The sequence below is a fragment of the Ambystoma mexicanum genome, chromosome 12, assembly GCF_040938575.1.
Source record: "Ambystoma mexicanum isolate Mex_15411 chromosome 12, UKY_AmexF1_1, whole genome shotgun sequence".
Taxonomy (NCBI): domain Eukaryota; kingdom Metazoa; phylum Chordata; class Amphibia; order Caudata; family Ambystomatidae; genus Ambystoma; species Ambystoma mexicanum.
Window position 1 is genome coordinate 97,004,932 of NC_090936.1, and position 19,309 is coordinate 97,024,240.

Consider the following 19,309-nt stretch of genomic DNA (forward strand, 5'->3'; position numbering starts at 1 on the left):
GACCACACGTTCTTTATGGGACCCGTTAAGGGACCTTGGAGCTAATAACAGGCCCGCAATTAGTGGGCCTGTTATTACCGCCTTCCCATTGAGCCCTATGGGGGCTCAAATGGGAATGGGGAATGGCATTTGGAATGGGGACTTACTGGGTCTGCCTAGGGTGGAATGTCCCGGTAAGTCCCCTCTCCACCAGACCGGACCCGGACACTATTTTGAAGGCAGCCATGGCGCTAATAGCGCCATGGCTACCTCTAAAGTCGTAATGAGGCCCATTGTCTTGGCTTGAGCCAGCAGCCTGCACCTGTGAAGTTTGTACCGCCAAACCCGACAACGCCTGATCACTGTGACTCGCTGCATCTGAACCTGATTTGTACTGCTCGCACAGCACTAAGAATCGCGGCTCGACACTGTTGAAAAGCAAGAACTAATTATTGACTGCTAACTGTACACCCCCCCCCCCCGTTCCATCCCCCCCACCACACCCCTCACCCCAGCCCATCCTCTTGGACACTAGAGACTGCTTTGGTCGCCCTCAATGCCTTTTCTCGAACAAGAAAATATCCTTTACAAACATTGATTGCTTTTGCCTTCACCCTTATTTCAATACGCATAGTGTATCTTTCAATCTCTTGCATAGTCTGTGTTTTTTTCCACAGGGGTGGGCTTTTTGTAACGTTAATGTTACTTTTGCATATGGTGTGTTTTAATAAATTTGTGTGTGTATATACAGGGTGCACAATTTGCATTCTACAAGTCATTAGCTTGCGATATTTTACTCTTGGCAAGTAAGCAATGGTGTGCTGTGTATGGAATGGAGTTGGCAACAGTCCTTTTGTTTTATTTAATGACGGGCTAGTAGCTTGCAACTTTTGCCCCCTGATAAATTTCTAGAACCTTGATCGGACATTCCTTTGTTTCGGACTGTTCTTTGCTGTTTGGGTTGCTAGAGCTTCATGTTCTCACCCCTCTTAACAGTATAACCTTCCTATGCCCCCAGTTACAGCAAAAGTTGAAGGAGGTATATCTCTTACCTGTGCCTGCTTCACCTTTTTCATGAGGTCTGCTGCCAGAGTAGTTGGCTGTTCAGCTGCAATAGCAGTTGGGCACTTGTCTCCTGAGCAATGAGTTTCTGATATCGAATTTCCACCCACAGTGTACCCACCAACCTTGTTAAAACCTCTATTTTAAAAATAAGTCTCCTTCTGTCGTAGGCGCCGACTGCTCCAGCTTTTCATACCAACAGCGAGCCACTGCAGCCTGAAAAAAGCTAAGCGGCAACAAGATGTAGGACTGAATAACAAAAGGAGTTGGCCACTTTTACACTGTTACTTTCTTTGCCCAAACCCTTTCAATCTTGTACCTATCCCAGTTTGCTACTCGATTGGCCAACCTTCTGCTTTTCAATTGAGTTGTAATCTCAAAACTTTTTGATTGTTAGTACCTAAAGCTAACATGCCCCTCTCTCTTCTCGTGCAGATATGTATTCCATCATTGTGCTCTTAGAGGAAATCCCTAAGCACTGACATTCCGACCAGGGTTTACTAACGATTGCTCACGCAAATGTTGCTGCTGTTTTTTGTAACAAATTAAATTCTTCCTTTGCTGTTGATAAACCGCTGCTTTGCCACTGCAACTTTTTAGAAATGTGCAGGGACTTTTCAATCCAATTTCAGAACAAAGTATGATTACGCCATATTAACCAATTTTAATCATCAGAGCTACTTTGTTAGTGTTTGAAAACCCTGCTGACGAATTGCAATTACTGAAAGATAGAATCTCTGCGGTGCCATCTTGAATGCCTCGCCGCACCCCTCCCCACACTTATAGTGCCACGGTCCTATGCCAAACATGTGGAAACCCTAAATGTCTGCCCTATTTTATGACCTTTCATGCCACCTCCATAGGACGTAGAATTTCCAGGCATGCTAGTAAAGAGGGACTGTGGCTGAAATCCACAAGGCAATCACTGGTGCATTATGATGGAAGCAATGGAGTGCCAGGCAATTAACTTTAAATGAGGGACACTAAACAAAACCGCTGTCGATGGAGGGCAACGTTTACTGTGGACCATAGATAACAAACAGCCCCCATGAGAAAGTGTGTAGAGACTGCTGCTGCTCAGCTAGAAACTCGTGCATGTCCCTTGTGAAGTCTCTGAAACACTTGCCTTAGGAGTAAGGTGGGGGGGCGGCATAGGGATGGAGGGCCCAGGGTTAGGAGGTCCAGTGCGGGGGACGGGGGTGGACTGGACTCCGGAGGGGTGCCAGCCCTCCAGTATAGTCAATGGGTGGGGCGGGCAGTGCTAGGTTGGGTGGGTGCTGAAGTAGACTGGATGAAGGGGCCGGTGCCCTGTAAGCCTCATAAGGGACCAGGCCGCCAGTCAGAGTGGACAGCGGGCAGCATTAGCAAGGGAGGGAGAATGGGAAGGAAGTAGAGAAAAGCAGGGTCTTGAGGCACTTCCGGAACTTAAGGAGATCCGGCTCAAGTCTGAGAGAGGCAGGGAGGCCATTCCAGAGGAAAGCTGCTGCCGAAGATAAAGCTATACCCCCCCCCACCTTCCTTTCCCCCCCCCCCTCTGCTTGGAGAAACATCTCATCTGCAGAGTGTTTGAGCTAGAGTACCAAAGAGCTCTAGCCGGGAGGTATTTAGGGAGAGAGAGTTGGATGTAGCTGGGTCCGAGGCCCCAGGAAGCCTTGTGGATGATGCAGAGGGTCGTGCATTTGATCCTTGCAGCTACCAGGAGCGAGTGGAGAGATGCGGTCCCTGGGCTTGAGGCCAAGGATTAGTCTTGCAGTCCTATTCTGGATTAGTTGGAGGGGGCGAGGAGAGAAAAGTGGCAGATTGAGGAAGAGGCTGTCCAGCCTAGAGATCCATTGCCCTGGAGACTTTCAGCTTTTGGGGGAAGGCGAGGAAAGGGAGAATGCCTCTGGGGAAGTGGAGCTGAAAGTTTGTCTTCTTGGCAAGGTTCGTGATGTGAGTGGAGAATGAGATGGAGTTGAAGATGACCATAAGGGTTTAAGCCTCACAACGAGGGGAGGGGCCCCAAGGAGGGCAGCCAGAAAGTGGGAGGGAAACTGACAGCAGGTGTCCCAATGAGAAGGGTCTCGTTCTTAATGGCATTAAGGCAGAGATCTTTAGCCGTGCACCATGCCTGAATAGCAGTCAAGCAATCTGGTATGAGCGAGGAAAAGGAGGGAAGCTTTAAGGAGAGCTGTCTCATCTGCATAACAATGGAAGTGAGGAGAGGAGGTGGAGATCAAGTGGGCAGAGGTGCAAGGTAGATATTGAAGCGCCACGGCGATTGGATAGAGCCCAGAGGGACGCCGCAGGTAGAGTGCGGTGGAGGAGAGGAAAGGGTCCAGTTCCATCTGGGAAGGTCGGTTAAATACGAAGGAGGTGAGCCAAGCCAGTGCCCGGTCTGTGATGCTAAGGGTATCGCAGAGACTATTTATGAGGGTGGCATGATTGACTGTGTCAAAGGCAGAGGAAAGATCGAGGTGGATGAGAACAGAGGGAGGGTTGGAATCCAGTTCAGGAGAGCAGGTTGCGTGCCTCTGGATGCTCTGAAGCCAGACTGCTGATCGTGGAGATAGCCCGCAGATTCAGTGTGGTGGATCAGTTTGGGGATGACCAACTTCTCTAGGAGTTTGTCAAGGAAAGGGGTGAAGGAGTTGGGCAGGAAGGGGTCAGGGGCGCACAAGGGAGTGCTTGAGGGGTAGTGGGAAAGAGCCAATGGCAAAGGAGTGGTTACAGAAATTCGCCCAGGCAGGGGCTAGAGAGGAGATGTTGTCCTTGATAGTTCTGGAAGAGCATGGGCAACCTGTTTGGAAGAGACTTTCATAGAGCTGGCTACTTTAGAGACCTTCTCCCGTGCAATGAGATGGAAGGAGGAGAGCGGGAAGGGGGGCAAAAAAGGCAAGAGAAATGGGGGAGTAGAGGAGAGCTAGGACAAGCTGTGGTACTCGGCATTTTATGAGTGACTGAAGTCAAAACTGGACAAGACCACAGAGAGAAGAAACTGCTTCAGAAACTTTCTTTTGTTAGTTAACCTTTAACCTGAGCATTCTTAGGAAAGAAACTATTTTTTTGTTTAACATTTGTTTCTTTGTGATACGCCGCTCCACCCAGAAAGAAAAAAACATCTGCATAGCTTAAATAGCAGAAAATTGGAAATGATTTGTAGTTAAAAGTAATTAATTAATGTGGTGGATGAACAACTTGACCAACTAGACTCCCCTCTGCACAGAAAACTAGTTTGGGCAGGGGATGGAGAGGGGGCGGGCTGAATGCCCGATGGAAGAATGGTGGCGCTTGCTGGCTTAAATAGCCACTTGGAGGAAGTTTTAAATCCCCTTCTAGAGGAGGGAAGACTATGTGGGAATCCTGGAGTTCTCTGTGGTTAGTGCTGGAATATTCTGGGTCCTTGACGCAGATGTTTCAAGGCCTCGTCCACCCATTTATTTGTAGTGATGTACACTATCTATTGGGCCAGACTGCTTTTTTGGCTTGTGACGGAGAAGCCTAAATGAGGTTCTGGAGGGATACAAACGTCTATAAGAAACCTCGTGTGTGGATGTCGGTTCTAAATGCCACTCGGCTTTCTGTCTCGATCGGTGAGATCGATTCTAGGTCCGTTTCCTGCCACTTGAAAGTAACGTGCAGGTAGGACCATAAGCTGCAGGAAGTGGCTTGGCTTAGCGCGTCTGCATTGCCCACAACACTTCTGCGTGCACCAGATCACGCCTCGATGCAAACTGCGCTCTGAACGCTATTCAGCAAAGAGTTCAGAACTCTCCTCCTGAGCACCGAGGCCCTGTTGGAGGCGCGATAAGCCTCGCCAGTTCCTTCCTTTCTGGCTGGCCACGCACCGTCATCGCACCCACGTGTCCCCTTAAGCGCTAAGAACCGTTTTTCTACTCGTTGGTTGCGACAGATGGTTGTTTGTGCTGTATCTTTACACCGAGGTAGATGACTCATTTCAGTCATGCAGAAATACGGGATTCCTCCTTGAGCAAAATCCGCTCGCAACGGCGGCATTGGCAAGTAATTCGATCCTCCCTTTTAACAAGGGAGGAGCAATATTAAGTTTCCTGCTTCTGTAGTATTGCTCCTTGGTTTTCAGTCAGCGCATTCCTTAGATCGCCAGTTAATTTTGTTTGCACTATTTTTACAAGCATATTTTGAAATAGTTTTTCTGTGTGCTTTAGTTATTCGAAAGCAACATTTTTTTGAAGGGGGGGGGGGGGCATGGCCGGGCACGTTTTTCATGAGTACGGGCATGTTTTTAGATATGTCGGCTTTAGTTGGTGGGAGTGGCGTGGGCGTCTGCTAACTTTTTAGTACATGAGGCAAACTTGCATATTGTCTGTAGTACTGTTTCGTTGTTGAGCCAGCAAGCACAAGATTAAGTTGCTTTTTTAATATTGAACTTCACGCTGCTTTCACTTAGTTGTAATAATGGTTTAAATGCGTGAATCTTTCAAATAATTCCACCTGATATATATAAATATGAACGTTATTGTGTAGCCCAAAAGTAATACGGAGTCACCGGCAGGTTTTTGTTTAAATAATTCCACAAAACTCCTAGTGATCACTTTCTCCCCTACCGCAAGCATTAGCATGTTAGTTAGATGTTAAAGATATCGGCCAGCAGCTGGAGGTAAACCGTGCAACAAAAGCCGGACCCCACGTTCCTGTCAAATAGGTAGGCGTTAGCAGTAGACTTTCTTGCGGGGAACAAATCGAATGTGCCCGTTGAACCTAGAAAGAGAAAAGGAAGCCGGTTACTAGTCTCTTGTCTACAGGTCGTTTTTCGGATGAGTCGATGTTGTCCATGCTGGTCGAGTGCTGCTGAATTATATGGTAGTTCTGCACAACAAAACGGTGTTAGCAGGGTACACGACCAAAAAGCTGGAAACCAAGGAAGACTGTTTCAGTTACGACAGTAAGCATGTATTTTGGGCGAGGAGGGCCAAAATCTGAAATAACCTGTTGCTGTGTTTGTATTTGTACAGTGCGCATCTCCCACTAGTGCGGTTGGTTTGTCCGCAGGGTTGCAGTCTGTATGTAGCTTCTGTGTATGCTTCCATTGTGTCCAATGTGGGCTATGCAAGGAGCAAATAGGCCTACAGTTTTCATTGTGAATCGGGCCCTTCATCTTAATATCGGAGCATTTTTCAATGGGATTGTGCCATTATAAAAGGCGTCTGTGAATCGGGCCCTACGTTGGGTAACATGTTTGAATTTTTATTTTCCTGAGTTCTTTCGTATTTCATGTGGTTGATTGTAGTGAATGTGTTCAATGGCTCTGAAGAGATCACTTGAAACCAGGTTTTCTTCCCGTTGAAACCCTGGTCACCATATCCTAGGCCTTCGTTGCATACTATCTGGCACCAGCTTCTGAAGAGTTTTTCCGACACGGGGCATTAGTATTTGCCCTTTTTTAAAATTTCATTTTTTTGCTATGACATGTAAAGTTGTGTGTATATACATTGTGTTATACTTGGCTTATTGAACGTGAATTAGTGTCGTTATGTTTTACAAATCACTGTAGAAACAGAAAATATATAACATTTGAATTCATTTGTCATGAATAATCATGTATTGAATGCAATGTTTGTATGTATATATTGTATGCAGGTTATACAGTCTCTTTGTCAAGGGATACTTTTGCATAATAGTTTACATGTCCTTGGAATACGTGAAGGCAAAGTCTAGGTTGAATTACTCACATTGATTTTTAGACTTTATTAAAATGGCTAATTGATCCCCTGTGTTTGTTTTCTTTGGTCTCGTACGACCTACTGAGTCATGTCTCGGGGATAGAACGCCTTAAAGCAGGCTTGCTCATAACCAATCGCCTGTGGACTTTTGATCCTAGAAGAGATGGATTAATCTCTGGACTTCAATCCTTTATGAAGAATGTGTTGGACCTGCTGGGAAAGCAGTCACTTCCAAAATCCTCCGCTTGTGAGGTGAAGGCAGGTGATCCAAGGCGGAGGCAAGCGCTGCTTCCCATCCTAAGGGCACATTGGGGGTGACATGCTGCTGGAGCAAGCCCTGCCGCTCTGCCATCTACACCAGTACCCAGGACCTCACTGGAGGTGTAGGACCCCTGCAGGTGTTTGGGAGAGAAGTCAAGCAGCTGGTCTCATGCTTTTCGACCACGTTGAAGTGCCTTCAAACCAAAGGAACTTGTGGTGTTGCCTTTAGCACTTGAACCTCTTCAGACTACTGTTGATGCGTCCTTGAACCAGTTCGCTACGGGACCAGCTGAGCGTGTCATTGCCTCTGCTTGAACCAGCAGCCCGCCCGCATGAAACTTTGAAACCCGACTCAACGCCTACTCACAGTCTGGATCACTGCGACTCTCCACATCTGACCCTGATTTGTACTGCTGGCACACCACTAAGAAGCCTGGTTCGATGCTGTTGAGCAGTGAGAAAACATTGACAGCTAACTACCATTGACATCTAATTGCCACCCCCAGCCCATCTTTGTGCTTTAGAGACTGGTTGGGTTACCCTTAATTCTTTTACAAACATTGTGGTTATTTATCGCCTTTCACCCCTATTTCATCAGAGAGCATATCGTTGGATCTATTGCATAGTCTGTGCTTTTTCCACAGGGGTGGGTTTTGTGTAATGTTATGTTACTTTTGCATATGGTTTGTTTTCATAAAAATGTGTGTTTCTGTGTATATTTGCTAAAAGTCAAATATCGTAAGCTAATGCTTAGTAGCAAGTGCACATTGTGCATTGTGTGTGTGTGTATTAAATATATATAATACACACACACACACTCTGCACAATTTGCACTCGCTACTAGCCATTAGCTTGCAATACTTGCCTCTTGGCAAGTAAGAAATGGTGTTCTGTGTGTATGTATAGAATTGAGTTGACAACAGACTTTTTTTGTTTTTTGGCTGGCTAGTAGCTAGCAACTTTTGCACCCTGATATGTTTTTAGAATCTGATTAGACATTCCGTTATTTTGGACTGTTGTACTTTGCTGTTTGGGTTGCTAGTGTTTCACATTCAAACACCTAGTGTGTAACCTTCCTCGCCCAACGTTACAAAAGTCAAAGGAGGGATATCTCTTACCTGTTCCTGCTTAACTTTTTTGAAGGGGTCTGCTGCCAGAGACATGCATTAGATGTATTAAGATGTTAAGATGGATTTCTGAACTCTGACCTGGTGGGCAGAGGTTCAGAAGGCCAGTCTAGTTTCTTGGAACAGGGTAACTTTAACCTCTGGACAAGCCAGACCAATCAAGGTAGCTATGGCGGCGGTCAAGACTAAGTCTCAGGAGGGGTGAGGGTGACTGAAGGACCTCAATGAGCACACAAAGCAAGGACACCTACAAATTACTCCCAGACAGGTGCTATATCAAAAATATAGATACATTTATTACAAGGCCTTTGTAACTCAGACCATAGCAAAAGAATCACAGCAATACTAAGTAAACCAACACAATCAATACAATATATATACAAGTCCCTCAGGGTCTAAAGGGTTAAATGCATGAAATATGTCGACAACCTAGATGGGAAGGAAACTGGCAGTGCAGGTAGGGCCCTTCGACGTCAGCAACACACCTAAGAGGCAGTCCAAGCCCTAAGAAGAGAGGAGCCTTGTGCTCAATAGTACATGCAATGCAAGCGCATGCGGTTGTTCCAATGGGCAAGACAGGGTCTCTAGCAGCTCAGGAAGGTGGATGAGGCTATGAGGAATAAAGTCCCACTATTCAGGGAGTACCTCCACTTGAAGGCAGAGGCAGTTCCAGAGTGTGGGATGGAGTCGCTAGTTTGCACTAGCAGTGGAAAGGAGAGGGACCCTCAGGGGCCACTCGTGCGTAAAAAGGGGACCTGGCGCTAGGGGTCACTAGTTAGTGTTGGAAGCACTCGCCAGTCCCAGGTGCTCTCGGACCCAAACTTCCCCAGTTCAGTCCACTTCGCTTGCAGGTTTGAACGCGACAAAAAGGACGTCTCTGCGGCTTTCAGTTCCTGAGATACAGTGAGGATTCCCAAACGGGACAGTGGCGATTTCTCCGCTCTGGGTGGATGGATCGACTTGGTTTCACTGCAGCAAGCTTCAGGGGCAAGAGGGTCACAATGCAGCGTACGTGCAAAGGTTGTTGCCGCGGCAGGGCAACACGGTAACCGCATATGCTCCGGTCCCGGCACACTTGGCGCTCCCAGGTCTGAAGGGAGACAGGTGTACGAAATTTGGTGTGAGGGTGCCGTGGACACAGAGCTAGCAGTATACCCAGTTTGGAGGGCCTCCTCGAAACAGCGGCAGTGACAGAGTAAAGCAACTGGGTAAGCTGGTCAGTCCACTGGTTGGCCAAGGGACACTTCCGAGATAGCTCACTTGCAGATTTTGATGAAGGTGCCGAGAATAGTTGGTCCCACTATTCCAATGGGTCGAAGCGTCTTCGCAGACCTTCTAGGACGACAAGATGCAGAGGGGTCCCACGGGACGACAGCGGGCTCAGGGTGCCAAACCTTCCAGCGAGTCACCAGTTGTTCCTCAACTCAGCTTCATAGTTTCAGGATACTTGGATCCTATCCTTCGTTCAGTGAGAACTCCAGAGATCAACATGGTATGGGTGTTTTCAGCCTCCTCTTATCCAAAGTTCCCTTTGCGCCAAAACGGAGAGGACCCAATGGGAGATCTGCTCACAAACACACACTCCATACGTGGACCAATCATGGACCACAGTGGTCCCAGTCATTCACAGCACTCCACACTCTCTGGCACCCAGGATGTGTATTGGAGACAAACGCCCCAGCTCACATCCTGGCGGCGCACACACAAGGCATGCAGGAGCCCGCAAAAGCTTGGCGTTTTGCGGGAAACTGCATGTCCAAATAAGGACTGCCCCGGGTCGACTCGACCTGGGGAAGGTGAAGGGGCAAAATGGCCAAAGGACAGGACAAAGAACCTCGTGGCATGGCCATTTTGGAGCCAGGCCACCTTTTCGTGCCAAACACGGTTAACATGGCAGAAAAGGGTTACAAATAATGTGAAAAAATAGCTTCCACCAGCCCTGTCCATGACACATCTGTACATCTCACAAAAAGTCAATCGGGAGTATCTAGGGCCTTTGGAAAATGACTACAGACCCAAGTACACTGTACTGGAAGGTACATTGTCTACTTCTTACATGTTGCAGAAAAGTTGCAACATGCAAAAAGGACTAAGGGAAACAGTCTCCCAGTACTGACTGTCTTAAGGGCATGTCATTTTCCCCATAGAAAGCCCAGAGGAGTGCAGGTGAAGGCTGTGCTTCTCTGGGAAAGTGTCTATGGTGTCTAAACAGCAGCAAAAAGTTTGGTGGTGTGTGTATACATGGAGGGAAAATTACATACAATTGTGAAATCTTTCCTAACACAGGTGGGCACTGGTCTCCTGGGCAATTCGTTTCAGATAGTGAATTTCCACCCTTAGTGAACATTGAAACCACCAACCTCTATTAAAAAACCAAATGCCCTTCTTCCCCATGCATTTCTGAAAAGAGGACACCCATGACAATCGACAGAGGTCTGCCTTGCGCAATTTGCTCCAGTTTTTACTAGCCACAATCACTGACAAAGTGTGATATTTGGTGGGGGAAAAACACAATGTTCACTTTGTCTGGGGTTCTGGGTAATAAATTCTGGGCCGCTGTGCGCAAGTCAGACCTCTGTGCATTCCCACGGGTGTCCTCTTTTCGGAAATGCATGGGGTTCCCTGTTTTCCTTGCTGGCTTCGACACCCTAGGCCCAAATCTGTAGGTTGCCCACATGAACAAAATGTGGTGTGGCGAAAGGCTTGGGGTTACCAGTGGGTTACCCTTTTTCTTTTGCACCCCGGTAGGTGCACCCACACATGTGAGGTACTGTTTTCGTCGGGACACCTGTGGGAACGCGGGAAGGTATGACATCTGTTGTTGGCAACGTGTTTCGGTGAGTGGACAGAGGGAAATGTCTCTGAAATTGGCTGGAAATAAAGACAATTCTCAGATATTTCGCTCTGGCCACCCACCGAAATAAGTTTAGCAATGGAGTGGGTGCCATGTCATGCAGCCCTCCCTGGGACCAGATATCTGCTCCTAGGAAGGGACGTCTGAGTTCAGGGAGGAGTGGCATTTTGGGCAGCCCCCCCAGTGGGTGGGGCAGTAAGGTTTGGGCCCCCCCGGGCAAGACTGGCACACCAATGTGCCCCTCTGCGCCAAGTCAAGTTTAGTAAACAAAGATAATAATTCAAAATGGCAGGCTGCCCTTTAGCGGGGGCTGAGGGGCACCCTCCACCACTGGGGAATTTTCTAATGTGAAGGGAGGTGCACCTCACCACCCCACCCCAATTGGAGGGGCAGCACATCTCATGTAGCCCTCCCTGGGGGCAGATAAGTGGGGGCTGTCCTGCACTCCTCCCTGGACTCAGGCGTCCCTTTCTAGGAGCAGATATCTGGTCCCAGGGAGGGCTGCATGACATGGCACCCACGCCATTGCGGGGGGGGGTCAACACCCCATCCCATTAGAAAATTCCCAGTCCCTTTGGGGTGCCCCAATGCCCCCCCCTAAAATGCGTTCCACCATTTTCCTTTGGTAACCCAACTCCCCTTGGTGCAGAGGGGCACATTGGTGTGCCAATCTGACCCCCGGGGTGCCCACACCTTACTGCCCCGCCCACTGGAGGGACTGTTCCACAATTTTTGGGGGCCCTCTTCCCCCTTCACCCCAAATGGGTGGCGGGGGCACCTCATGCAGGCCTCCCTGGGCCTCCTACAAACGGCTGTGTGAGGTACACCCCCCTTCCATTTGGGGTGGGGGGAGAGGGCCACCAGAAATTGTGCGACAGGCCCGCCAGTGGGTGGGCAGTAAGATTTGGGCACCCCGGGGCCAGATTGGCACACCAATGTGCCCCTCTGCGCCAAGGCAAGTTTCGTTAACAAAATAATTCAAAATGGTACACTACACTTTAGCGGGGGCTGAGAGGCACCCCACACCGCTGGGGAATTTTCTAATGTAATGGGGGGGGGTGACCCTCTCCTCCCCACACCAAATGCAGGGGGGGCATCTCATTCAGCCCTCCCCGGGGGCAGATGCCCCTTCCTAGGAGCAGATATCTGCCCCCAGGGAGGGCTACAAGGGGTGCCCCCATTTCCCCTTGGGGTGAGGGGGCGTTGGCCACCCCCCATTTCTGTAAAATAAATCCCTGGTGGCTAGTGATCCCCCCCCCCCCAACTCCCACCCAAAATTCCCTTTTTTTTCTTTCTTCATTTTGCCCCCTTCCCTGGCGGCAGATGATCAGCCATCTGCCCCCAGGGGGGCCCTAACCTGCAGGCCCCATCCTTTGGGGGGGCCTGCACACTTGTTCCTGCTTTACAGGGATCGCTCAAAACAGAGTGCCAAAAAGGACGAGCTATCTTGTCCTTGGCACTGCAGAAGTAATTCCAAGGACGAGATAGCGCGTCCCTGGCACTGAAGGGGTTAAATCTTTCACGACAAACTTATAAATTCTTATTAAATATATCTCTTTTCTGAAGGGTACCACTTTTTAAAGCCTGAATGATACTTAATTTGATTTGTCATGAAACCAGGTTCATCTCTTTGCATTGGTCACCATCGGTGCTCCAGATAAGATTTGGTGGTGGGAGTATTTTACGCCCTATTTCTATACTTTGAGAGTGAATGCAAATTTCGAGGAAGAAAAATTGGCGTTCCTCCTTCACAAAAGAGTAAAAGGTATGTGCCATCCAGCCGACGCATGCAGAAAGTTAAAAGGGTGTGGAAATCCTTATCATGCGGCAGTCATCAAGATGTGGCAGAAGTGAACATTTCCCTCACAACTAACAGATAAAGCACAGGGTGCGGCAGCACCATCTCAAAAGTGGAATAGATCACTGATAACACGTGAGCTTCCGTTGTATGCAGAGAATTGCTTCAACGGCAGTATAAGATTTTTGAATGTGTCAATCCAATCACACAGAAGAAGTCCACTTTAGTAGGAGGAGTGCAGGCTCACTTCAGTCAAAAGGAACAGGCGAATCAGCGTAACCGCAATGCAAGCGTTCATCGTGTAGAGCCGGTGGATCAGTGATGGGTAAAGCGAGGGTAGAACATTCCCACACATTGAACAGGCGAGGCCTGGGTCTCTGCAACGCAAGCCCCCCCTGATGTAGACCAGGTATAACATAGGCTGCAGGCCTATATACAAAAGTTATGACGTAGACCTTAGTAGATCATGCTTTCCTTTAATAGAGCAAGATTGTTAGGGGTCTCAAAAGGGCAAGATGACCACAAACAGATTAGATAATTTGGGAGTCAAAGCCTTGCAAACTGCACTCACATAGAGTAGAAACTGCATGCACTTGAGCAGCGTAGCAGCCCCAGATTGAACAGGTAAAATAAGCGCCTCCAGCATTGCAAGCTGTACTCGGAGCTGGAACAGCATAGGTTTCAGAAGTCTTAACTCCTTCGCAAAGAATTTGCCCAGTATGGCCCTCAGCGATAAAGTTTCCCTTGTACAGCATATCTACAGCAGTGGGGGCCACACCCATATAGAACTGTAATGGATCGGGCATACGCAGTGCAAGCTCCTCACAGATGGAACTCCTAGGACTGGTTGTTCCTAGTTCAAAGATGAAGGATTACTCTGCTTCAGTATCCAAAAAAGCTCTACCTAGTATGAGTTTAGTAAATCATAATTGCAACCCATATTATCGGAGTAAGGCATGTCCTTCAACGTTTCCAAAAACAAGTCCACAATTTCTAGTCAACATCAGCAAAAGGGCATAATCGTACAGAACGAAGTTAGTTAGCAACACGGACACACCTTGGATTTAGTAATAAGAATGCTGCAAAATGGGAGGTTAAGTCCCTCCGTACAACTTTTATTATTCCTCTGCAAACTACTGCACATTTGATCTCTTCCATGTATATTCTGTCAGTTTGTAAGACCATTACCAAACCTGGCAAATTGCAAAGTAAAGGAAACGCTGCTTCTTTTATGTGATTTTGCGGTTTGATAACAAATCATGTTTGTAGAATTATTGAAAACCCACCATTTCCCATAGCTAGTACTATTTAATTACATGCCACTATTCTGGTAGTGCAGAGGAAAGTGTTCGATGCTACATTCTATATCTAATCTTATTGTCAACTGGTTGCTGGACAGAGTTGGCCTTTCATCCTTCAGAAGTCGGTAAACTGACTATTGATTGAGTTACTAATAATCATAGTGCTTAGAATTTGTAGAAACTTTGCATGCCCGTCTTGATGATTACTACAAGGAGATGTTTTGTTAGTTTCTATTTCAGTTGCACATGTCACTGTAACGTTTTATGAATGGTTGTGTTGGAACAGCAGCACTTGCATTGGCTGGATAGTAGAGTGTTATATTTTCCATAGTTTCCAATATTTGAATTTTATTGCGGCTCCTGTTGGGTCAGCTTGAACAACGGCCCTGCTGCTGTTTACCAATTATAGTACCGTTTACTGGATTGACTCCAAGTAAAGGTTCAATTGGTGTTTGTACTAGGCATTGCACCTGGAGTAGATTAAATTGTTAAAAGAAAAATGATTTGCCTTCTACGGAAGACTATAAGAAGTATGCGACCGACTACCAAAATATGCCTATACTTGAAAATTAATTAAAATATTAGAAACAGCAGTTGTTTAGCAAATATATCTGCTTCAAACAATGTATTTCATTTGTAGAAAAGATTCCCCTATGTATTTGTATACACACACCACATATCTGCATCTTAATGATACATGAACACAAACGCATAACAATACCTTTGGGAACTGAAAGCATTCATTTAAAGAACAAAGTTTTTTTTTGTTGCAATTGACACATTTCACTTCTAATAAGTTTTCCATCTTATTCATAGTATGGTCTTAAAGGAGCAGGAGCATAACTATGCATGCATAATGGTTCTGTTCTCTCCATGAGCAGAAGCTGAACAGAAAGAAGATTCCTTATTGCACTGTGTGCTGCTTCTTTTCATTGCACACAATTCAGAGAACCAATACAAATTTTCAGACACCTCCTACATTGCCTGCGTTGTCACCCAGGCAGATAAAAATGAAAAGATGTTTCTGCAGCATGGGGTCTGGCATGGATTCACATGCTCATGAATATTCCACATCATCAGGCTGGGAATCCTCGGTAAAGAAAAAATCAGTATCAGTATCAGTTTCGTTTCTGATCTGTCTTTCTTAGTAGTAACCAATCACTGGTCCCTGGGTCATACTGCCCCCAGCCAATGACTGCCCTCTCCCTAAGCCCCGCCTCTGGCAGCCATACTCAGATTTTTACCGCACGCTCAAGTGTTGGGAGTCCTCGTGTTTAGCTCTCAAGTTTTTTACTGCGTTTTCACGCTTTTTCAGGAGAATTTCTAATATTTTTTCGGTTTAATCGAGCCTCAAGCTCCACCGTTTCTACTTCCGATAACGGGGACCCGTTTCGGAATTCTTCTACGCCACTTAAGGGTGAAGTTTTCATCGAGTTTACACTTCTTGGAGGATTCCGGAAGATCTGCGGCCTACCTCAACGGACATGGCCCAGTACAAGGGGAGCTCGACGCCCGGATCCAAGCTGTTCAGGAACTGCCCTGGATGCTGATTACATAACGTTTTTAAGGAGGATGAGCATTCGCGATCCCTCTACTGCCTCCATGGGGACAAGACGCACGTGGAGAAGGACTGTGCGTTCTGCAAAAACCTTTCGGAACGGACCAAACAAGATCTCGCCACCTGGCTGGAGAAGGGCACAGCAAGTGAGAAGGCGAAGAAGAAGTCTGAACGGGCTTCTAAGTCTTTTGAGGGCGTCCCGGCGACGGGGGCCCAACAGAAGGCCAAGCACCGCGAGTCCGCGGGCTCCGGGAGCGCCGCAAGGTCGGGCTCTTCGGTTGCCAAGCAGGGTGCTACTTCCAGCGCTCTGGTTCGGGGAAGAGGAAGTCAGAGAACCCGGGTAGGCCGCTGGAGCGGACCCGGTCGATCTCGAAGGGGGAGCGAGGCGTTGACCCTCCCCCTCCCAAGGCAAAGGCCCAGGACGCACCTAAGGTGGTGAGGGCTCTGATCCACCCGGCTAAGGCCTCTACCGAAGTGGTCGCTGCGACCCTGGCAGAGCCGGCTGAGACTACGCCAATGGAAATGGCCTCTGGACCCAGAGTATCCCTGCCGCAGCGGAGGCATCGCTGCCCATCGCTAAGACCCCCGTGAAGCCCCCGGCTGAAAGAGGGGGAGGGGGCCGGTGGCCATTATAGACTCGGAATCGGCCTCTGAGGAGGAACTGGTGGAGACCGAGAAGGGCCTCAACAAAAGGTCCATAGGCCTCAACGAGAGGTTCAGAAACCTCAACGAGAGGTTCGAAAAGGTTTGTTCTCGGGGCACGGTCCCTGCTGATGTGATCGAAGATGGCGACGACGAACAGGGCCCAAGGAGCGGCCATCCCGTCCGTCGCAGCCATTGCCCAAGCCCCAGGATAGCTCGGCGGCCATTTTGTTGGCAATCCAATCCTTATGTACCTAGATAAGGACGAGATTACCACGCACCCCGACGGAGGAGCCAGAACCAGGCCCGTCGGGAAGCCCTCCGAACAAGCGGAGGAGAGTCCACCCCGCTCTGCCCTTCGTGCTTGCGAGACCGGTGGACCCCTCATCCCCCTCGCCGGGAGAGGATACGGCGACGGGGACGGACGATGACAGCGGCGATGACACAGCAGACATCCCGTCGTCACCCCCGCCCTGCGGGCGTCCCCAGCCGACGAGGTTGGCTCTTTCTAAGCCATGATAACCAGGGCATCCGAGCTCTTCCAGCTCTGCTGTGAAGAACAGAAAAAGGAGGGGTTTCTGTACCAACGACGAGAGGCTAAGAGGAAGACTGTCCTCACGGTGGCTTTACTCGATGACATCTGGGACGAGGGGCTTGCTTTCCTCAAGAACCCTGCCACGACACCCGCCAAGAGGGACAGGTACGAGAAGAAGTACCGAGTCCCCGATGCCTCCCCCTTGTGCCTCGGAGCCCAGCCCACGCTGGACTCGGTCGTCTCGGCAGCGGCTAAGAAGAAGGCAGCGGGCACGGCGGCTTCAACTTCCACTTCCTTGCCGGACAGCGAGGGCAAGAAGTTGGACTCTATTGGACGACGAGTCATCTTGACGATTAAGGCGGCCAATGCCTTAGCGATCGTGGCCCGCTACGACAGGGAGCTCTGGTTCAAGATAGCTCCCCTGCTAGATTTCCTGCTTGATGACAAAAGGGCGGAGGCCCTAGAAATTCTGCAGGAGGGCGAGGTGGTGTCGGATCACACCATAATGGTGGCGACGGACATCGCTGATACCGGATTTCGCCAACTGGGCAACGGAGTTTGCCTCCGACGACGGGGATGGCTCAAGGCGACAGACTTTCGCCAGGACGTCCAGACAAGAGTGTTGGACATGTCGTTCAACAGCAACAACCTCTTTGGTAAGGCGGTGGATGAGTCTCTACAGGCCATCAAGACCGACTCGGAGACGGCCCGGGCCCTTGGGGTGCTTCAGCAGCGATGGCCCTTTCAGAGCCCCGGAGGCAGACAGGGTGCCTCAAAAGGATCCAGCGGTGGCTCCTCTGCTTACTGCCAGGCGGCCCCCTCCTCTTCCCAGGAGGCCTACAGAGGTTGCGGCAAGCAAGGGGCATCCCGCCGTCGTCAAGGCGGCAAGGCCTCCTCCAAACAAGACTGACCCGGCCGTGCCGTTGGGTCCCCACCGAAGCACCGCGTTGGGAGGCCGGCTGACGAAGTTCGTCAGCGTGTGGGAGTCCATCTCCACCGACCGTTGGGTGCTGGACACCCTGGCCAACGGGCACTCGCTGGAATTCCAAAAGAAGTGCCCTTGCATTCCTCCTGTGGCCAGGAAGGAGAATCCCGTCCCTCAACTGCTGTTGGAAGTAAAGGTGATGCTGAAGAAAGGTACCATCGAGCTCGTCCCCAGGACTCTCCGGGGCTCCGGAGTGTACTCAAGGTACTTCCTCGTCAGAAAGAAGACAGGCGGTTGGCGCCCCATCCTAGACCTGCGTCGGTTAAACAAATACATCAAGGCGCAGAAAGTCAGGATGGTCACCCTCCAGCACGTGCTGGGACAGCTGGAGGAAGGCGACTTCCTATCGTCGCTGGACCTGGAGGATGCTTACTTCCACATCCCCATTCTAAAAAGGCACAGGAAGTACCTCAGGTTCGTGGTTCAAGGACGCCACTACCAATTCAGAGCCCTACTGTTCGGATTAAAGTCGGCACCCCAGGGTTTTCACCAAGTGCTTGGCACCAGTGGCGGCGCGGCTGCGCCTGCAGGGGTTCCACGTCTACCCCTACCTGGACGACTGGCTAATCCGGACAAGGTCAAGGGAACTCACTGTCGATCATATAGCAAGGACCGTCCGGTTGCTCACGGAACTGGGGTTCTCCAACTACCCCAAATCCCACCTCGTTCCATCGCAAGTAGCAATGTTTTTGGGGGCGAAGCTCGATACAGTGGAGCAATTGGCCTCCCCTTCAGAGGAGAGGACCAAGACCATCCTGGGCAAAGTACGGCGCCTGTTAGCCACGGAGGTGGCCAGGGTGAGGTCCATCAAGTCCCTTCTCGGGATGATGTCCTCATGCATCTACCTTGTACCCCTTTGCAGACTTCGGATGCGTCCGCTACAGGAGTTCCTCGACGTCCGCTGGTTTCAGGCGAGGGGCTGCTTCGAGGACAGGATCCCCCTCGACAAGGAGTTCCGTTGGGCGATCCTATGGTGGGGCAGCCAGGCTCACCTCACGACGGGCACGGACTTTCAAACCCCGGCGTTTCAGGAGACGGTGACTACGGACGCCTCTCTGGAGGGTTGGGGGGCCCACACCAGAGATCTCCACGCAAGAGGCCTTTGGCTCCCGGAGGAGAGGTCTCTTCACATCAACCTCTTGGAGCTCCGTGCAGTGTTCTGGGCGCTCAAGTCGTTCCTCCCGTCCCTCAAGGACAAAGTGGTGAGGGTCTTCACCGACAACACCACCACAATGTTCTACATACGGAAGCAGGGGGGCACCAGATCCCCAGCCCTATCCAAGGAGGCCCAGGATCTGTGGCACTGGGCCGTCGCCCAGGGGATGTTTCTGGTTCCCTTCCACCTAGCAGGAATAAAAAACACCATCGCCGACTCACTCAGTAGGGAGCTGCGCTCGTGCCACGAGTGGGAACTGCGCCAGGATAAAGTGGATCGACTCTTCCGACGGTGGGGCAAACCCCAGATCGACCTGTTCGCGACGAATTCCAAGTGCCAGAGGTTTGCCAGCAGGTTCCCACAGCCGAGG

At 49.7% G+C, this 19,309-nt stretch overlaps 1 protein-coding gene across 7 annotated transcripts in view; it reads left to right on the top strand.

The window, feature by feature from the left end:
• Positions 1 to 19,309, top strand: part of FGFR1OP2 (FGFR1 oncogene partner 2) — a 244,873-nt gene that overhangs the window by 36,777 nt on the left and 188,787 nt on the right. The window contains exon 1 of one of the 7 annotated variants that reach the window (XM_069628087.1): positions 4,920 to 5,039. The exons of the other annotated variants lie outside the window; for them this stretch is intronic. The gene's annotated coding sequence lies outside the window, so the exon portion shown is untranslated. Of the gene's footprint in view, positions 1 to 4,919; positions 5,040 to 19,309 lie in introns of those variants that run through there. 7 annotated transcript variants of the gene reach the window in all.